This window comes from Solanum stenotomum, chromosome 7 (genome assembly GCF_019186545.1).
Source record: "Solanum stenotomum isolate F172 chromosome 7, ASM1918654v1, whole genome shotgun sequence".
In the NCBI taxonomy this organism is placed as follows: Eukaryota; Viridiplantae; Streptophyta; class Magnoliopsida; order Solanales; family Solanaceae; genus Solanum; species Solanum stenotomum.
The window spans coordinates 38,018,607-38,039,498 of NC_064288.1; the positions used below are offsets into that span (position 1 = coordinate 38,018,607).

The 20,892-nt window shown below is 32.7% G+C and overlaps 2 long non-coding RNA genes across 4 annotated transcripts; one reads left to right on the forward strand and one right to left on the reverse strand.

Annotated features, from left to right (window-relative positions):
• The first annotated feature begins 5,857 nt into the window (after positions 1-5,857).
• LOC125871942 (uncharacterized) lies at positions 5,858-20,582 on the forward strand. 3 transcript variants are annotated; one of them, XR_007447066.1, is made up of 4 exons: positions 6,290-6,373; positions 6,491-6,551; positions 17,662-17,746; positions 20,534-20,582. It is a non-coding gene; the product is annotated as an uncharacterized LOC125871942 (long non-coding RNA). The 3 variants fall into 3 exon arrangements; XR_007447065.1 differs by lacking the exons at positions 6,290-6,373; positions 6,491-6,551 and adding an exon at positions 5,858-6,065; XR_007447064.1 differs by lacking the exon at positions 20,534-20,582 and having other exon boundaries at positions 17,662-17,815.
• On the reverse strand, positions 7,152-10,078 carry LOC125871941 (uncharacterized). The gene is made up of 3 exons (XR_007447063.1): positions 9,941-10,078; positions 9,429-9,505; positions 7,152-7,280 (listed from the first exon to the last, which is right to left on the reverse strand). It is a non-coding gene; the product is annotated as an uncharacterized LOC125871941 (long non-coding RNA).
• Positions 20,583-20,892: the final 310 nt, after the last annotated feature.

A 20,892-nucleotide genomic window follows, 5' to 3' on the forward strand; every position in this document is an offset into this window, starting at 1 on the left:
AGTATGCCATTTTTTATTAAAAAAACCTCATGAGTACAACTATAAGAGGCATAATACAAGTCAAAACCAACATACAAGACTTTATCCATATTATAGACATGTTCAACATATAAACCCATTACCTTTACCTTTTCACCTTCACCCCAAGCAACCCTTAAGTAACGGTTTGTGCAATGTATGGATAGCGCCCCATACCACTATCCACACCTAAGCATCACCAAAAGTGAACTTACCATTAATCATGCTTCATATTACAAGTAATCATGCTCCACTAATACCAACATACAACACGTAAGAACATGAGTCAAGTAAGTCATTTCATCAACTTAGGACTTATATCTAAAGTTACCCTAAGATACACCTAAGTAAGATATAAAGTGGCAGCCCATACTACCTCTTCATATACACCTAGGTGTTCCTCAAGGCCACAATAAATAAGAACCTTTACAATCCAACACAAAATTTTAAGTAACTCATTTCATCAATTTAAGCTACTCATTCATCATTTCATTTAGACAAGAAGTCAATCATCTTCATTAGATTCATTTAGGACACCTTCATGCATTTAGAGGACTTTCACACATTTAGTCCTTGGGACTTAAAGAACTCACTATAGCACATTCAAAGCCTACTCGTGCAATGTATAGATAGCATCTCATACTACTACCTACACTTTGTAGTACCTATCAAGTAACTAGAGTGCACATCTCACATGATGGGAATAAGCATTAACCGACATAGACCATGAGAGCTAATCATGGAATCCGGTGTCATAAACCCCACACCATGGAAGGTGTTCTACTTGCCAAGGGTAGAACTAATACACTTCCTATGTAGGCACATAGTTTATGGGATATCCAAAGATGTTCATTGGACTATAGCCTAACATTGGATAGAGCCACCATCTTAACCATATCCACTCGGTGCTTAACCTTAATTCCCATAGACTAGTTTCATTCACATCAGTGTACTAGAGAGGGCCACCAACATTAGGCCTACCGACCCTAAGTACTTTTACCAAGAAGGGCCACCACCAATAGGTCTACCGTTCAAGGTATATGAAGGATAGCTCATTGATCTTCCTAGAGAGAGCCACCACCATTAGGTATACCGTCTCTAGGTTCATCATTTCACACAAGAAGGAGGCCATCACCATTAGGTCTACCGCTTCAAGGTTTCACATTCACATAGGGCTCTAGACTCACTATGAAGGGCTACCAACATTAGGTCTACCAATCAAAACATTCATTCATTCATGCATTTATGAAGAGGCTATCGATAAGGTCTACCAATTCTAGACATTAATACATCAAGTCAAGATACATTCATTACTCAAGAGGAGGATGCCTAAGCCTACCAAGTCAAGAGATCACATTCAATATAGCTTTCATTTATCAAGGAGAGGTCACCTAAGTCTACCAAACCAAGTTACAACATTACATCATAGAAACCCTTCACATTGCATCATCAACATTCAAGAGTGTCAAATTGAGAAATAGCCTTTCAATACTAACACAAATACATTGAATACATGTTCATCATTCTATCCTTGAATCGCATGTAAATCCTTCACCTTATACATTCACATATACAATAACATGATACTACTTCAATTCATCAAACTATGCCTTCAAGGCCATGATCATAATATACTTAGTAAGTAAGCACCTCCACCTTTCAAGTGGATCAACAATTAAATTCAATTCTACTCTAACATGAAATTAGGTCAAACTTGCCCTTTCAAGGCTATGACCACAAATCCTCAATTCACCAACTTCTCACCATAATTAGACATAGATAATGATACAAATCAACAATCTAAATCAATCTACACATAAATCCATTATCATTCATTCATAATCATCAAACCCACTTTATAAGTCACCGTTTAAGAATTTAGAGAAATCATGGGTTCGTAGAGTTTTTCATCTTAAAATCATCAATTAAACATCAACATAATCATCATTTATTATTTGAAAATGTTTGATGCAAGAACACTTGAGCTTGAGTGAAATCTAGGGTTTTGGAGAAACTTGAAAACCTCTTTGAAATTGACTCTAGGGTTAAAGCTAACCCTAGATGAAGGATCACCATACCTTATACTTGAAGAAACCCACGAAATTGAAGTGAAATCTCCTTGAAATCCCGACCCTAGCTTGATCTTCACCTTGAGCTCCAGTGGAGTTTCTTGAGAGAACCTTTTTGGGAGGGAAGGGTTTTGATTTAGGGTCTAGGGTTCTATTGAGTTAATGAAGAGTTTTATGACTTATAAATAGTTTATATAGGAAGTTAATTAATTACCTAATTGTCCCTCCTAACCCCTCATTAAATAACTAACTAAAACTAAGACCTCTAACTAAAAATAAAAACTGCCAAAACTGGCATCATCTACGGTTGCCCATCCACGGACCATGGATGTGTCTAAGGGGCGTACTGTTCCTTCGTAGATTGGGGCTGGTGCTCAAAAATGGAGGCCAAGCCTCCCCAGGCTATGTCTTGACCCACGCCCATGACCTACGGGGCGTGGATTGGTCTAAGGGGCGTCAATTGCCTCCGTAGGTCAAGCTGTTTTGACAGCTTTTTGGCCAATGTTGGGGTCCTCAAGGAGGACCCCTTGGGTGGTCCTTGAGGGGTTGTACCCGAATGTTTAACCCCTAAACATGATGTTCTAAGTGTAGGAGTCACTTCTACAAGTTTTCATCCTCATACAACACTCCAAACTTCAACGACAAGACACTACAACACACTAGCTCAAATGACTAGTTTCCGGACGTTATAGTCATTTCTTGACGTTTGACCTCATATCTCTTTAAACTAAACTTCCAAAGCCAACCCTCATTATTTCATCAAGTTCTCAACTTCAAACTCACATGTGAGGCTCTAGTTTCACTAGTTTGTTTTTAGGGTCGTTACAATGAGTCCACCGACAGTGATACTGCTCAACCAAAAAGGAATAGGCAAAAGGGTGATGCCTACTCCAACTTGACAATTTGTCGAGTTGGTTTGGTGAGCTACTATGACATGCTCATCAAATGAGACAGTACCCGGTATCGTCAATTTGACTTAGTGACTTTAAATTTTCAAAGCATTGTTGTACACATCTTCACCTCTTCTCACGTTCTTTCCATTCTTTCGCTTGGAGTCTCAAACTTCAATTTTTTAGTCTATTTATTGGACACCCCTTTTATTTCCTCGAACTTTTCTTTTTCATTTCAAATTTCAAATTTTTTGCTCCTTTTTTTATAAGGAGGTGTTCCTTCTTTTTGTACACACTCCAAAATTGAGTCTCACTTTATCTTTCGTTACCTTCCACTTGACTTTCTATCCTCCTTGGCTATTCAAACAAACCAATGCTTAGAAAAAGGATTTATGGGTAAGAAGTTAGGGACAATTTAGCTAAAGAGGTTTCAACGAGGTTGTCAACAAACACTTTATGCTCAAATGGTTACAACAATATATAATAATGAGGATGAATACTCGTAACAAAACTAACAATGAAGATATAATATCAATTCAATGGAATGCATAAAAGAGCTCAAAATCCCCAAAACTTGGTAAATCATGGTATAAGCCCACATGGCAAAAATAGTGAGGAAGATCATTTGAAAGATACATTTATCATTTGAAATGTTTTCAAGTCATTTAGAGAAATGATAATATCAACTCAAACCCCTAACTCGGGCAATCTCATGAGAAGGATGTTCTGAAAGAAAATAATATCATAAAAGTCCTCCTCAATGAGCAAACACACAAATAAGCCCACACACAGGAAAAGGAAGCAAATAAGGCCCCACATGGGCGAAATAACAATAATAAGCCTCCACATGGCAAAATAACAACAATAAGTCCTCACACAGGCGATATATATATATATATATATATATATATATATATATATATATATATCCAACCATTTCTAATATCTCAATCACTACGATCTCATCCCATAGTTTAATTCATAAGCATGATTGGGATAGGAATGACATGTCATTTTGACACATGGCACATGACATGATCCTATTGGATTCTTTGAGTGACTTGGCATGTCACGTCCTTTGACACTTGTCATCAAACTGGACCTTTAGGGTGAGATGACATTGGGCTTAGTTTGGACTTTAATTAAATTTATATTTATTGGACTTAAATAATTAACTCAATTATATTAACCAATAATATTTTATTAGACCAATACATTCATTAATTTAATCTAATCCAAATCATTTTATAAATTTATGTTTGATAAATTTTTAATGATTATAGTGAGTTATGCAATAGGTAAAAAAAGAAAAAAATTGTCTTCTCATCTATGGTAGGTTCTTCTTCTTCCATTTCTTGTGTTTTGTTATTGGGTGTGTAGTTCTTATATATTAATACTTCATTCTACAAACAAATGTGAAAACTTCCACAAAAAATTAGTTGCAAGGGTAATATAGAAAAAAATGAATTAGTAAGGTGGACAACTAATATGAGACAACTATTTTTAGTATAATGATCAACTAATATGGGCCGAAGGTAATATTATTTATACCATACATTGATTATTGTGTAGTTCTCTTATATATCTTTTAAAGTATATAATTTCAATTAATTATAAATAAAATTTATAATATTTTTAAAGTACGCTTTTATGTTTTTCTTAGAGTAATACAATTTTAAGTACACTAATTATCTTAAATTTTAATTTTTTTAAAAAAGAAATTGCCCTTAATAATAAAATGTACATTCAATAATTTATTCTTTTTATGTACTTTTGTTATTAACCGATGTTATACACACGTCCAATACTTACATTTAACTAGAAGAAAGATACACAGGGGAAGAAAATATCGGGGAAGAAGAGACAAAAGTTGACACACCCATTAAGAAAACGAGTATACGTACCCGTGCGTTGTGCGAATATAATAAAATTTAAAAAAAAACATATATTGAGTTATAGTTTATATGGAATATAAATATCCAAAGAAAGTAAATAAACTATAAATTAAATGAAAATACAATATATAATATTTTTAAATTATTTCAATCACAATATAAAGTTGTTTTGTGGTCCCAATAGTAATGTTTTTATAATTTTAATAATAAACATAAGCCACTTATAGTAATATATAATATAATAAAGTATTGTGTATGTGAAATACTCCCTTCGTCTCATATTAGTTGATAACTATTAATTTTTTACGGTGCTTAAAAAACATAAATAAGAAGATTATTTTTGAAGTTCACGCCTTAAAATACTTCTTGTGAATTATACATATGAATACTTTCAAAAATAAAATTAATTGCAAGAGTAGTAAAAAAAGTTACTATTAAAGTTTTATTGATTTAGTAAGGTGATCAACTAATATAAATTAATTATATTTATTATAATGATAAATTAATATGCAACAATTATATTTAATATAATAATAAACTAATATTCCATCAGTTCACTTTTAAATATCATGTTTTTTTTTAGAGTAAAACATAAGAACTTTGACTAACAATTTACGATATATTTTTTCATCATATTAATATGCAAATAATGGCTATTTGTAGTACTTTTCGTATAGTTTTGAAATATATAAATATTTTTCTTAAACTATCAAATTAATATAATCATATTTTATTTTAAAAATTGATTAAATAAATTTTTAAAAAGCTAAATATGACAATTAAAAGTTAACAAAGGAGGTATAAAATGAAGGAAGTAATATAAAAGAATACAACATTTTAGGTATATTGATTAGTGTGCCTTGATTGTATAGTAGACTTCAATGTATGCACACATTTCAATATTTCCATCTTTATTTCTTTATTTTTAATTAAACAAAATGGCAATGGGCCAATTTATTGAATAACAAAAACATGTAAACAAAAAGTTGGAGGAAAACGTCAGGTAGTAGAAAATAAGAAAAAACAAAATGAAAACTTAAAAAAATTGGATATATCTAGATTGTGGAAGGAGACCAAAGTTGCACCGATGGAATTTGATTTTTGAGATTAGGAAAGTGAGCTTCCTCTTTAGATCGTCGCCGGTCAGAGCTACTCCGTCATCTATTAGCTCATGTGTGCTTTTCCATCTCACTGTAAGTGTTCTTCCTTTGTGTTCTTTATATTCTTCTCTTACCCTTTATCAATTGGGTTCTTTCTAATTGTTATTTTTTTCAGATGCTTCCTTGTAAAAAGTTTATTGGAAGAACGAAATCTCTAATTTGAATCTCATCACCATAACTTTGGTAAAAAAAATCTCATTTCAACATTTGAACATTCCAATTAAAACAAAGCCTAAGAAAAACTTTATTTCAAGCAAGTATCACACTGGAAAAAAGATTTTGATCGAAATTGTATTTAGCTCTAGAGTCGCTCCGTCAACAATCGTATGTTTCGTGAAATGGTGAGTTCATTTTTTCTTTATTTTTTTGAATTGACCTTGTTTAATAAGAACTTCAATTAAAGAGTATTAGCATGCATCAGCTTCTTGTCGTGGAGTTAATTTTACAAAATTTATCAGGTGATGTCTTCTTCAGCTCTATTTTGCCTCGATGTTACTCTATTTGGGATGGTCAACTAAGGTATTATACTTTAAATTTAATTTAATTAGTTGCTATAACATAGTTGTAATAAGCTTATGTTGATGCAAATTTTGTTATTTTGTTTGGTGATTGAGATTTTATGATGTGGTCGTATCAGTTTTTATGTTCTTTGCAATGTCAGGTTAGATCTCTATCTTTGTTTTTATTTTTATTTTTATGCTTAACCATGTTGTTAGAGTAGATCGTGATGAATTATTGCTTCTTGAAGGAGCAGGGAACTGATTATTTATTTTTAAAAATTCAAAAAGATGTCTTACATCTAAAAATATGTAGTTAAGCTATTTTATTTTCCTCTTAATTTGGTTCTTTTTACAACAGTTGTCACGACCCGATTTATCAAGTCATGATGACACCTACTATAACCCACCAGTAAGTAAGCCAACCCGTAACCCGGAACAACAAGTAATAGGTCTGAGGGTAGAATTTAAACAAGAGTAGGAAAATAACAATATAAACAGGCGGAAGCAAACCAAAAACATATATACAAATAAAGATCCCCCCAGAACCTGGAAGTCACTAGTACAGAGCTACTACAAAATGAGTTCAAGTCCCAAAACTGGATAACAGAGACTGGATTGTCTCGAAAGGAAAAAGACAAGTCTATATATACAGATGGAGACTGAAATAGTACAAAACGTCGTGTGCTCACCCCCGTCTCCAGATAAGTCTACTCTAAGCTCGATCAACGCTGGCTACTAGTGCTCGGACCTGCATCACAAAATAGATGCAGAGCGTAGCATGAGTACCAAAACAACAGGTACCCAGTAGGCATCATCGGCCGACTGAGCAAGATAAGCAAAAGTGAACTGAAATGCAAATAAAGGGTCACGTCAAGTGCAAAGAGTAGTAAATGGGGGGTATGTACACGAGCGTACAGGCAACAAAGACAAGCAACCTAACTAACTCCGTCGGGCTCCCATAAACCCGACGGGTACGCTCGTGCACAATAAAAGAAACCACCTGCACGGACCCCCATAAGCCCGGCAGATGCACCGGCAGTTGAAGTAAAATAATGGAGCTAAAAGGTCTATCACAATATTACCAATTTCCGAACTTTTAACTGAACCATTCCCAATTATATTCCAAGATCTCATTACGTCCCGGACTTTAATCGGAATCTCTCCAACCTCCAAAACCTCAACCTACAGATGAGAGTAATCAAGAATAAACTGAAGCTTTAGTGAGGAATTGGGAATACACCACGTGCAAGCTGGACCACGGACTCGAACCGGGTACTATAGCTAATGAGTCAACCTATATGGGCTGGACCACGGACTCGAACCGGGTGCTGTAGCCAAAGGTCGGGCACGGGTGGGCTGGACCACGGACTCGAACCGGGTGCTGTAGCTGAAATCAGATCACAGGTAAGCTGGACCACGGACTCGAACCGGGTACTGTAGCTAAGCCTGGACATAAGTGAGCTGGACCACGGACTCTAACCGGGTGCTGTAGCTAAAACCAGATCACAGGTAAGCTGGACCACGGACTCGAACCGGGTACTGTAGCTAAGCCTGGACATAAATGAGCTGGACCACGGACTCTAACCGGGTACTGTAGCTGAAACCAGATCACAGGTAAGCTGGACCACGGACTCGAACCGGGTACTGTAGCTAAGCCTGGACATAAATGAGCTGGACCACGGACTCTAACCGGGTACTGTAGCTGAAACCAGATCACAGGTAAGCTGGACCACGGACTCGAACCGGGTACTGTAGCTAAGCCTGGACATAAATGAGCTGGACCACGGACTCTAACCGGGTACTGTAGCTGAAACCAGATCACAGGTAAGCTGGACCACGGACTCGAACCGGGTACTGTAGCTAAGCCTGGACATAAATGAGCTGGACCACGGACTCTAACCGGGTACTGTAGCTGAAACCAGATCACAGGTAAGCTGGACCACGGACTCGAACCGGGTACTGTAGCTAAGCCTGGACATAAATGAGCTGGACCACGGACTCTAACCGGGTACTGTAGCTGAAACCAGATCACAGGTAAGCTGGACCACGGACTCGAACCGGGTACTGTAGCTAAGCCTGGACATAAATGAGCTGGACCACGGACTCTAACCGGGTACTGTAGCTGAAACCAGATCACAGGTAAGCTGGACCACGGACTCGAACCGGGTACTGTAGCTAAGCCTGGACATAAATGAGCTGGACCACGGACTCTAACCGGGTACTGTAGCTGAAACCAGATCACAGGTAAGCTGGACCACGGACTCGAACCGGGTACTGTAGCTAAACCTGGAATAAGTAAGCTGGACCACGGACTCTAACCGGGTACTGTAGCTAAGAATCAATATCCAACCATCCGTCGCGGGAAATATCACCAAACCGATTACCATAAATAATCCTTTTAGTCCGACCCTCATATACCCCAAATCGCCGAGGAAGTATCCAATAATGAGTAAGCTAGACCACGGACTTTAACCGGGTATTTGTAGCCGATATAAAAGCAGGGCATTATGGATACAAGGTCATAAGCTGAGTTACCGACTATCAGACTCAAGTCTGCTATATCAGTCTACAAGGAGCTAACCGTCCGAAACGACGTCGGAAAAAGTTCTACTGCCCAACGACATCCGAAATCTCGCAAGTCTATGGCAACACTAGTCTAAGCCTAGACTAAGGCCAAACATACTTCAAATCAATATTATCATATACACCACCAGATATGGCTATTCAATAATATCAAGAGACATGCTGTCATAATCCAACACTTTCCCGAAATAAGGTCTAAGGCAGGAATTATAGAAATTTAGCATGCTCGACACCCGAACCCCTCCATACTCAAGCAAATCAATAAACAATTGCCTAAACATGCTCAATCTCACGAGAGAAAACCATAGCCTACCTGAAAGCCGATCACGCGTGCTCCAACTCACGGTACCGGATCTTTTCCTCTCCGAACGGTCTCCAAATGCTTCCCCACTAACAAAAGGTTAATCACCTCGTCATTACGAATATATTGACACTAAAATTATATTTTTCGGAGACGGACCCAAAATCGGGTCTAAAACGGGATTGTGGGGCCCACAATTAGAATCTCAAAATCGAATCCGTGGAAACGTCCCAAATACCTTACTAAACTAATACCCCAAAATTTTAGCACAAACAGATGCCTACAACACCGCAAATCAGCCACAATAATTAAAAAGGGCAGCCCCTTGATCACCAATTTTCGGAAAAACGAGACCCTTTCAACCCAAACAGATTATACCACGACGATCCTTGCGAAAAACTCTACAAGTTAGCCACAAGAATGACTCAAAACGGACCTAAGATGATCAAGATCTCACAATTCAAAATTCAACAACAATTCAATCCGGAAAATCACCCTGGCAGTGGCTAAAATTGATTTCTTACCTCAAACGAAGCCTCCCCTCGCGTTTCTGAGATCACCGCTAGATTCCCCTCGAAATTCTCTTGAAGTTTGCCTTTTGAATCACTTAATTTGGACTCAAAATGAAGGAGCAATCTTAAGTTGAAGTTAAGGAAAAAAAAATGGACGAATTTCGTCCTAAATTCTGGAAATTTCCATATTTCCACTCTGCTGCCACGTGGCGTCACGTGGCTATGCCACGTCACCGCCGCGTCAAAATTCTACAACCCTTCAAACTTAAATTTCGATGTTTCGGACTCGTTCGGAGTCGGAAAAATACAAACCTTATATGGAATCTGATTGGAAATGATATTTCGGACTCAACGGTGAAGGCGGAATTTCCATTTGGAGCTCGCTTCGATGAAAAGTGGGTCCCACACCCAGTATCGTTTTGAGCCAGATTCCACAACTGCCATCTAAAGCCTCGGGAAGTGAACAAAGGGTCGTTCTAGACCAAAATCGATATTTCGAAGCTAACCTAGCTGTCAGAATTTTCATCTGAGCACGACTTCCAAGAAGGTTGACCAAAGTCAACTTTTCAAGTCATTACAACAGTCTCTATATTTTAATCTGATTTATGTTGATATTTTATGTAGTTTCAATGTGCTTATACCTATATTATGATTCATGGTTCAGATGAAGAGCTTAATTATCTAATTCATATGCTTGATAGATTATAATTCAGTTTACTAAAATTAATAACGTAAATAATTGTGTTTTTATTTGTTAAAACTTATTGGAGTCTATTTTTAATGTGCTGCTTCTTTGAAATATCTAAAATCATATATGAACTCCTTTAAATACTTGTTACATGATAGCAAGATTAAATCTAAAGTTTAAAAAGTATCTAGAACCAAGCCCTCCATTGCATATATATAGTTTAGTTTATAAAAAATTAATGTCAACATGCGGTTCCATTTGATATAATGAAAGAGTCTGATACTATCTTCAAAGCATACTCAATTACTTAAGTGTGAAATTGTTCACTATATGCATAAGTGTATTCTTCCCCTCTGTTTTTTCAAACTCTTGATACCAATTATTCAAATTCAAGAACTCAAAATATCAGTTGTATTATCTGCCACTATCAATAAAAGAGTTAACAATATTAATATATTTAAAGTATTTTAAAATATTTTAACTATTATAAATCTTTATAAAACAAAGTAATGATAAAAGAAAAATGGAAATATTAGAGAAGACTAAAGGAAATATTAGAGAAGTATAATGAAAAAATTTGAGATTAAAATTATACCTGAAAATGTATAATGCAAATACTAAAGATTAAAATTGTACCTGAACATTCATTATCAGTATTTGTGCCTTTTAGAAGAGCTCTTATTTCTTCTGATCGCATAAAACACTTTCTAATTTTTCTTGATTGTCATATGCTTGAAAAAATAATGCAAAAAAAGGTAAATCAATAAATTTACATGGTAAAAAATTTAAAATTAATAAATTTCTATATTAATTAAAATAATCGCATAACATTTTAGATCATATAATGTTATCTTTAGGTGTACTACACAGAAAACAATATTATAAAAAATTATTTAGTGAGTTAAAATAGCATACCTCTAAATGATTCCATAATTATAACAACAACTTCATCAGAATTGTTTTATAATAATCATCAACAATTACAGTATATATAAAACATCCCAAAGAATCTGCATATCACAATAGATTTTGGAACACTTCTTTATATACTACATTTATAGCCTCATCAGTTAATTGTCCGTCATCATTGTAACTCAGTATTTTTAATCCATTTCTACTTGTTACTCTAGAAACAGCTACATAAAGTTGTCCATGGGTAAACACTGGTTTCTTCAAAAATAATCCAACATGAGATAAAGACTGTCCTTGGCTCTTGTTGATTGTCATGGCAAATGATACAGTTATAGGAAACTGTCTTCTTTGAAACTTAAATGGGATTCTAGCATCTGAAGGTGTTAAAGTCATTCTTGGAATAAATACCTTCTGTCCAGCCATCTGTCCAGATAAAACCTTTGTTTCAATTACTTGATTTCCAAATTTAGTAACAATCAACCTAGTTCCGTTACATAATCCTACTGCCTGATCAATATTTCTTAGTAACATCACTGGAACTACAACTTTTAAAGTGATTGAATGATTTGAAACTCCAGAACATTTAATAGTGTTCAAAAAATTTGGGGTGTGTACATGTTCCAAAACTAAATAAGTATGATCAGACTTGCATATTTTGTCAGAACTCAAAAATGATTTCTCAGGATTATGATTCAAGGAGATCATATATTGATTGATTTATTCCACCATATCAAGAGTCGGAGTAAGAATGACTCTTTGTTGTAGGTATCCAACATCATTACAATTAGTACTAAAATCTGGATACGTACTCTCCACAATAGCTGCTATTGGATCAGTATATTTAGTTATTAGAAGATCCTTTGGTATTAAAACTTTATCAATTACATCAAATGAATTACCAATACTACCATCCCCAACAACCAATATCCAATCAGAAAACTCTTTCAACTCTTTTAGATTAGTATCAGCGTCACTGTTTTGCAACCTCATATTCTTTGTCAGTGTTAATAATTCACAATGGGGCCATAAATATGAAGAGTTGAGAGTTGCATTAACTATATCTTGTCGACTACCTTTTGGGATCACCGGAAGAATATGTCTGAAGTCACCTCCAAGAACAATTGTTTTACCATCAAATGGTAAAGTTTAGTTGTGTCTTTGTAGCCAATAATATCTCTTAAAGTCTTATCAAGAGCTTCAAAACAGTGTTTATGCATCATTGGAGCCTCATCCCAAATAATCAACTTAGTCTTGATTAGCAAATGTGCTAAAGGAGTACCTTGTTTTAAATTGCATGTTGAATTTTCAGTTATATTTAGCGGGATAACAAATCTTGAATGTGTTGTTCGGCCACCTGGTAATAAAAGAGATGCAATCCCGCTAGATGCAACTGTTAAAACAACATCTCCTTTAGACCTTATGGCAGCTGATAGAGTCTTCCAAATATAAGTTTTACATGTTCCTCCAAATTCGTATAAAAAGAAAAATCCACCCATATTTTCATTAACTGCTGCCATAATTTTTTTATACACTGATTTCAGCTCATCCATTAAATTTAATACCAATTGTTGATCTTCATCAGCTAAAGCACGTTTATTGTAATGCATTTCATCACAAATTAATCTATTGGTGATGTCAACATCATCCTCAGTGTAAACAGGTATTGGCATTGTAGGAAAATCTGAAAAACTTCTTTCACAACTTTTTAAAAAGCTTTCTATCTTTTGCAAGCAACAATTCTTCAAATCAACATCTGATAGATAAGCTTCTGAAAAAATAATATAAATATATAATACATGAATATTTAAACGTAAATATAATAAACTAATTAATCAAACAAACATAATATAGAATTCATGATAATAATAAGATTAATTTAAATTTAAAACAGTATTGGGTACCTGGGTTATCTAATACTCTTCTTTGTTCATGAAGAATATCTTCAGATAGTAAATGCCATGTTGATTTCCAAACAACCTCCGAACATGACATTGAATTTGATATAAGTAGCATAGCAAATAATTGTCTTAGATATGATGGCATTCCCCAATGACTTGCTTCTACTATAGCATTAACATATTCTTTGTCATCATCTAATAATCCTAAAGCATAACATGCATCTCTAAAAGTCTAATGATCAATATCATTTATTCTTTTGATATCCTCATATGAAGTGGGACCTCTAACAATATTCAATAACAATCTAAGATAATATTGATCACCAGATCCCAGTGGAACAAAGAAAATTCTTCCAATCGAAAATGCAGAAGTTTTTCTTTTATCCCATCTCTTAGATTGTTGCTTCCAAACAAACTTTAAATGAAATTCTGCACAGGTTAAATCTCTTGCTTCAGAAAATTTCTTGTTTGCTTCAAACCAACTTAAAAACTTGGATTCCTTTATGGTTGGTTTCTTGATGACAACATCAATGGGATCATCATCTGAAAATATGATATTCTGATTGCCTGGTAAATGAAAAGATAACCTTTCTACAAAAGGTTCTCTATGGTGGATTGGAAATTTAAAGATTCTCCAAGCTGCTTCACATGGTGATATATATCGACAATAACAATACGTATTTATTTCATCAACCCCTCTTGAATTTGAAGAATTCGCACTATCACAAAAGGCAGTTGTAACATGGTCATGACCTTTATTAACATACTTAAATAAGTATTTAATTGACCTTGATTGATTACACCATTCAACATTAATATGTGCCCCATATTTGAACAATAAAAATCTATTGTGGTACAACATATCTATTATCCAAATCAATACCTGATCTCTTTATAGATCTGACATCATCTCTTCTTCTATATACAGGATATCCCTCCTCATCAATTGAGGTAGAAGAAATAAACCTTTTTGGAAAGTGTTTTGAATATTTTTCATTTTGTATGCAAGGAGATGATTTTCTAACTGAACCACATGGGCCATACATCATAAAGTTTGCAACAGCCACATAATAATTCGGATCAAGTAATATATTTGGTAATTCAGCTGAAATAATATCACCAATATTTGGAGATTTATTATGTAGAAATAGAAAAATATAGTATAAATCACTGAATCAAAGGATAAATATGATATTATTTTTTATTATTATTTCAAATTAAAAATAAGAATTGTGGTATAATAATAAGGCAATAATATACCTGCTTTTACTTGTCCAAAAATTTTGTTGTCTCGCAAATTCTTTATCAGGTGATCTAATTTGACTTTAAAGACTCTCGTTATAATGCCTGGCCAATCTTCTGGAGCCAATCCCCTACTGTTCACAAATCTAGTGATCTCAGGCCATTTAGAATTGCAAGTAAATGTAATAAATAGATCAGGACATCCGGCCCATTTACATATTGATATTGCATCTTGATAATTTTGCAACATGTAACGTGTACCTCAGAAGATAATATTACTCTTTGTCCTTTAGAAGAAGGTTGAGTGTCTCCCTGCAAAATAGCTTCTTGTAATCCCTTATAGAAGTCTGCTCTCAAATGTGTTTGATGGAGCCTATAAAATAGCAATCGAGAAGATTCTATCAATTTATATCCATCTACCAAAAATTATTGAAATAATCTTTTAGCCGATACAATTGTTGGTACTTCATTCTTCCTTTCTTGAATTTTGTATGAAAAGTATTCAAGAGAGCTAACATATTTCCTTCCATCAGATGATTCATCAATTCCATTTAAAGGAATATCTTCTCTATATCCATCTTCACCAAATGAAAAAAGTAATGGATATTGCAAACCTAAGTATGCTGCATTCAATTAACTTATTCTCCTAAGTTGTCCAGAATGACTTTCAATTATTATATCTCTGTCAGAACTGGTTGGTTCAAAATCACCAATCACCAAAGCTGCTACTTCAGAAACTGTTGGCAAATTGTACCTTCTTTCATCTGATCCTTTTTTTCCTATCAGTCTTAGTTTAACATCTGCACTTTGATCAATTTGAAATCTATCTCTTACCATCCGAAAAGATTTTGTAAGTACATTGTGTTGATCTAGCATTTCCTTGAGATCATTAACAATTTGAGCATGAATTTGACTATTGCTTTCACTACGACTAAAAAAATCGTTATATAGATAATAGTGATTAATAATTACAATTATATTGAACGTTGTAAAATTTATATATACTATAAATACTTACCTGATAGCATTAATTCTATTTTGCACCTCATTTTCTGTAATATATATATATATATATATATATAAAAAAAAAAATTGTGCAAATTTTGTAGTAGATCCCTTGTTAGGTAATAAGCTTCCAATTTTATGATAATTCTGTCCAGATAATCTGAATGTTCTTGGCCCTTTTGTTTGATTGACAGATGCATCAATTTTTCCTCTGATTGATGTAAATGAAAATATAGAATTATAAGTTCTTATATTCTCTCTGAAATGACGACTTTTGTCACCTAAATTAATTTTATGTTATTCAAATATTTAAAAGAATATATTCTAATAATAATGTAGTAATTTAATAAATAATTTCAATTACCTGATCCAACTAATAATTCATTTAGCAGTGTAGGAGGATCCTTTGGATTTGGAAGCTTTTTCTTTCCCTTACCGCAACACAAAGTGAAAACAGGTTCTATTTTTTTGTATCTCTTCTCAATTCTTTCTTCATACTAGAAGTACGCACCGCAATGTTCACACTCATAAGTAGGATCTCCCATATCCCAATAATCTAATAGTTTTTCATTTAAAATTTAAAAGTTAGAGTTTAATTATTTATTGTAGAAAAAACATAAATCGATTTGTTGATGAAATGTAATATTGAAACAAATACCTTGATTGTAAATTCTACCACCTTCAATTTCATCCCCTATAAATATAAAAAAATGTAAAAAAATTATTACAAAATTTCGAACATTTATAAATTATAAGAACATAAAATGCGTTTAAGTATAGATTCATAACTTCCAACTTATCTTCATATTCATTTTCATAAATATTTTGCTCATTTGATTGAGCGTTAGAATGTTCCACCAAAAATGTATTCTCATCCACCATTATATGTTTACCTTTAGACTGCCTTGAATTTGAAGAAGAACTACTTGGTAAATCTAGCATAAAGGAATATGCATTAACTAATGTACTTTCAATGGAGTATCAAATCAATCTACTTATGCAAGCATTGATTCTCTACAGAAAATAAGTAAAACAGTATTATATAAGTGGAAATAAGAAATGCACAATAAAGTTTACTATATTAGATTAGTATTTGTTTAGTTCAAGCCTTCTTGTTCTAATTATGAGAAAGCTATTCATAATTATATAGTTTACTATATATGATTGTTGTAATACTTGTTCTAATTATGTAAAATCTATTCATAACTATATATTTTTTCTGATTCAACAGTGTGATTAAGTTGTAGAGAGGTATGGGATGAACTGAGTTGTGCTTCTGTTCATTGAGTTTAATATGTTTTAGAATGTAGATATAACTAACTCCTTGGCAATATTTTATATTTTCATTATACTAAGATCTATTCTTTCAATTAGTTTATACTTGATTATTATATACACATGTATCTACATATAATAGATTGAGGTAATCCTCTTTTTTCCCCTCGTATTATCCAATCAAAGTTTAACTCTAATATTACTCCCTGCCGTGCTTGAATAATTCTAATACATAAAGTTAGTGAAAGCCTTTTTATTGATTACCTATGGCAGTCATATTTTGGTTTTATGAGGGAAGCTATGGCTATTATGTTAGTTAACATGTTAAGGAGGTTCTATTTTGACTTATCATAATTTTTCATATTTGAATAATGCCTTTTTATAGATTAGCTATGAAGATGGTTATTTTTTTGTGGATAGTATAGATTCAATGTATGATATTTATGAATACCTATTATACTATAGCTTGTGAGCGGTTCATTGACAACTACAATTAATTGCTACCTATTTATCTGAAAATGTTGCAGCTTTCTCGAAGTTTAAAAATATTATATTAATATTAAATATATTAATTTGCAAAGTTTATGATGTTGATGGATATATGAAACTATTTTGTACATTTTTCATACTACACTTTCTGACTTAATTCATTCTAAGTGAGAACAATTATTTTGAACTTCAGTATTTAATCAATTGTCTCTTATGTTTTGTAGATTGCTTAGAGGTTGTTTAATGGAAGAAATATTTCCTGCAAGTATATTGTTGGCAAAGATAATTGATTTATATGAAATACTTAAGGTTAGTATGTAGTTACTATTTTTAGCATCATTCATATTATTATCTGTATTCAACACATTGTTATTTGAAGTTATCTGACATATTTTGCTATTTGAAACTTGAGAAGTTGACACTTAATTATTTATCACACAAAGAATGACACATGTTAAAAAGTGAAAAAACATCATATGAATATATAGAAAGTAAAATAACAACAATCAGTACTAACACAATGAAATACATTCTTAAAACATAAATGGATAGTTTAATATTCTAAAATAAACTAACTTAAATAATTAAAGCCTATCTCCCATTCTGACAAACTTATGCCTTCTTCTCCTTCTTTATAACTTTGCGTAACTTGTTAGATGGTAGTTTGACATTTAATCCCTCATCATCTGCATGTGATGGCCGAACTCCAACATGTTTGCCATTATTGGGATATAACTTTTCAGTCAAATCAATCACATCTTCTATTTGTGAAGAACCACAATCTGAAATGCTAGTCTTGATAGGTGTCTGTAAATAATTTAAATACATACATAATAAAAAAAATTATGTGTGTTGCCTAGTAAATCACATAATGTAAAATAACATACTATGTTTTAAAATCTGAAAAGTTAAAAATACGAAATATAGGTTGAATTAAATTATATACCTCAATTAGTTTATCTTCATCAATGCTCTGTTCATAATCAAATGATGCCTCGTGTTTCAAAAATTATAGTTAATTAATTTATATGAAAGTTATAGTTAAATTTTAATGATTTTGACACTTACAGTCAAACTGTGTATAAGAGAAGGATGACAATATTCCTTTAGTAATGCTTCATCATCAATGAACTTAACTACTTTGTAGACATTATCATTCTTGTTAATGTTTGAATCCTTAATCTGGACTTTAAACATGAGCTTTTTCTCAATCAAAGTATCAAGTTCTGTGGGATAACCATTGTGAGCATCTCCTATTAATCCTTCCTTCAATTCCTTGGCAGTCTTTCCAATTAGTTGTAGCACCTCTTATTCCACAACAATAATGATATAAATCCAGTTTCATCAGTAACATGAATTTGAAGTCGATACCTAAAATGTATAACATAAAGTGTTATATAATTTTAATTAAATTTTAAATATTTATATTGTTTGCTCCAACCTGTGAATAACTGATATAACTTCAGCATTGCATTTTAAGCAATAATATTTATTCCCAATGGATCAACCTTTGTGATACACTTCTTGCAAGCCAAGTATGACCATTTGTGACAAAGTTCCAAACAAACAATCTTTACAGCAATCCAATAGCTAGACTCCTGTGAGTTAATATAGATGGTTAGACAGTTATATGTACTACAAAAAAATAATATTATAAATAATAATAATATAATATACAACTCACTCGGTGCATTGAAGTAAATCTTTAATAAATTTAAAAGACACCATTCCTGTAGATAACTCCTCAAAATTGAAATATGTTATTGTGAACTTATTTGTGAAACCTTCTCATATTCGCTTGATGCAATTAACTTGTTTTTAAAATCAGAAGATTGTGGTAGATCTGTATTAATCCATAGTTTGGTTTGGTACCAATAACTACGAATAGAATAGGTATATGTAAAATAATTTATAAGATTTATTAAGTTAGACAAATATATTTGGAATAATGATAAACAACTACGTAAAAAAAATAATTTAGAATTCATACCTCTAAATTTGTGTGTCTTCATTAATTGAAGAACAACAATTAATGGTTCATCTGTTGATCCAGATAAATGTGATTGCATTTGAAAGGCGAGATCACCCCATAAAGTGGCAAGAAGATTGTTTTTCCTGCGTGAACAATGTTATGAAAATATGAAATAATGGTCTATACCCTATTAAATGAAAATTGTTTAATAAAACTTACTTTTCATCTTCTACAACAATATTCATGAAAGAACTAATGGTGTCTCCTTGCTTTGACAATTGAATTGGTTCATATGAGACAACGTATCCAACAACATCTTGAAAAATAATTGAATTTTTAGTAATAATATTTACAATAAAATGAAATGAAGTATATAATATAGATTATTATTTACCAATTAGTTGATTTTCGTCGGTGTTGTGCTGAATTGTCACTTCATCGAAAGTGCGTAGCTTAAAAACATCCATATGAAAAGAGGAATCTTCAAGTTTAGTCACAATAGTATTCTGAGTGAATATAAGCTTGTGTTTATGAGGATTAGATTTAAATTTAGGGTGATAAGAGGCTATGACAAAATATTTCATCCGATATAAATTATGATCATAAATCTTTTCTCTGAAATACTTAATTGTGTACTGGTCAATAGATGCGTGAATTCGATCACCCTATATGCAAACAAAATTTTGTTAAGCATTAATCATTATCATTAATATATAATAATAAAATTAGAGAATAAAATTAAATTCAGAAAGTTGATTTAAATCATACCTTTTCGTCTTGCAAAATCAACTCCATAGAATACGAAATATCTAGCTTGTATTTATCGGGCGTTGTACAGAAACGAACAACGCGAACTTTTAAATTTCAGTTCATTGAGTTATTGGTAATTTAAGATATTGTGTTATATTGTAAAGCCATATTTTGTATTGTGAAACTCGACAGAAACATGTTTAGTTTGACACAAATGGTGTCTTCATATATGTACATTGTAAGTGAGTTGAGAAGCAGTTTATCCGGAAGTTTATGAATTGTGGATAAGATAGTGAGGGAGTTATGGAACCTCTTTACTAAAAACTGCTCTTAATTAAAATTGCTTTTGATTTATTTTTATTACATAGTTACAGGTTAATTCAGATGGTGACATAATTGCTATTTGGTACTTGAGAAGCTGACATGTAATTCTATAGAACGCAACTGAACGGTATTAATTGTAATAATCTATATATATATTAGTTACAGTAGTCCGTGCTAGCACGGGCCCAACATATATTTTTATTTTTTATTTTAATTTATGTGATATTAATAAATTTTTAACGGTCAAACAATTTTTTTGTATGTTCTTTATATTTTAAGTTGTTGATTATTGTGGTTAATAATACTTTATATGTAATTTTCAATATTCTCTTTGTCCCAATTTATGTGTCATTGATAGAATTTCGAAAGTCAAGCAAATTTTGTACATGTCTTTTAGATTTTGAAGTAA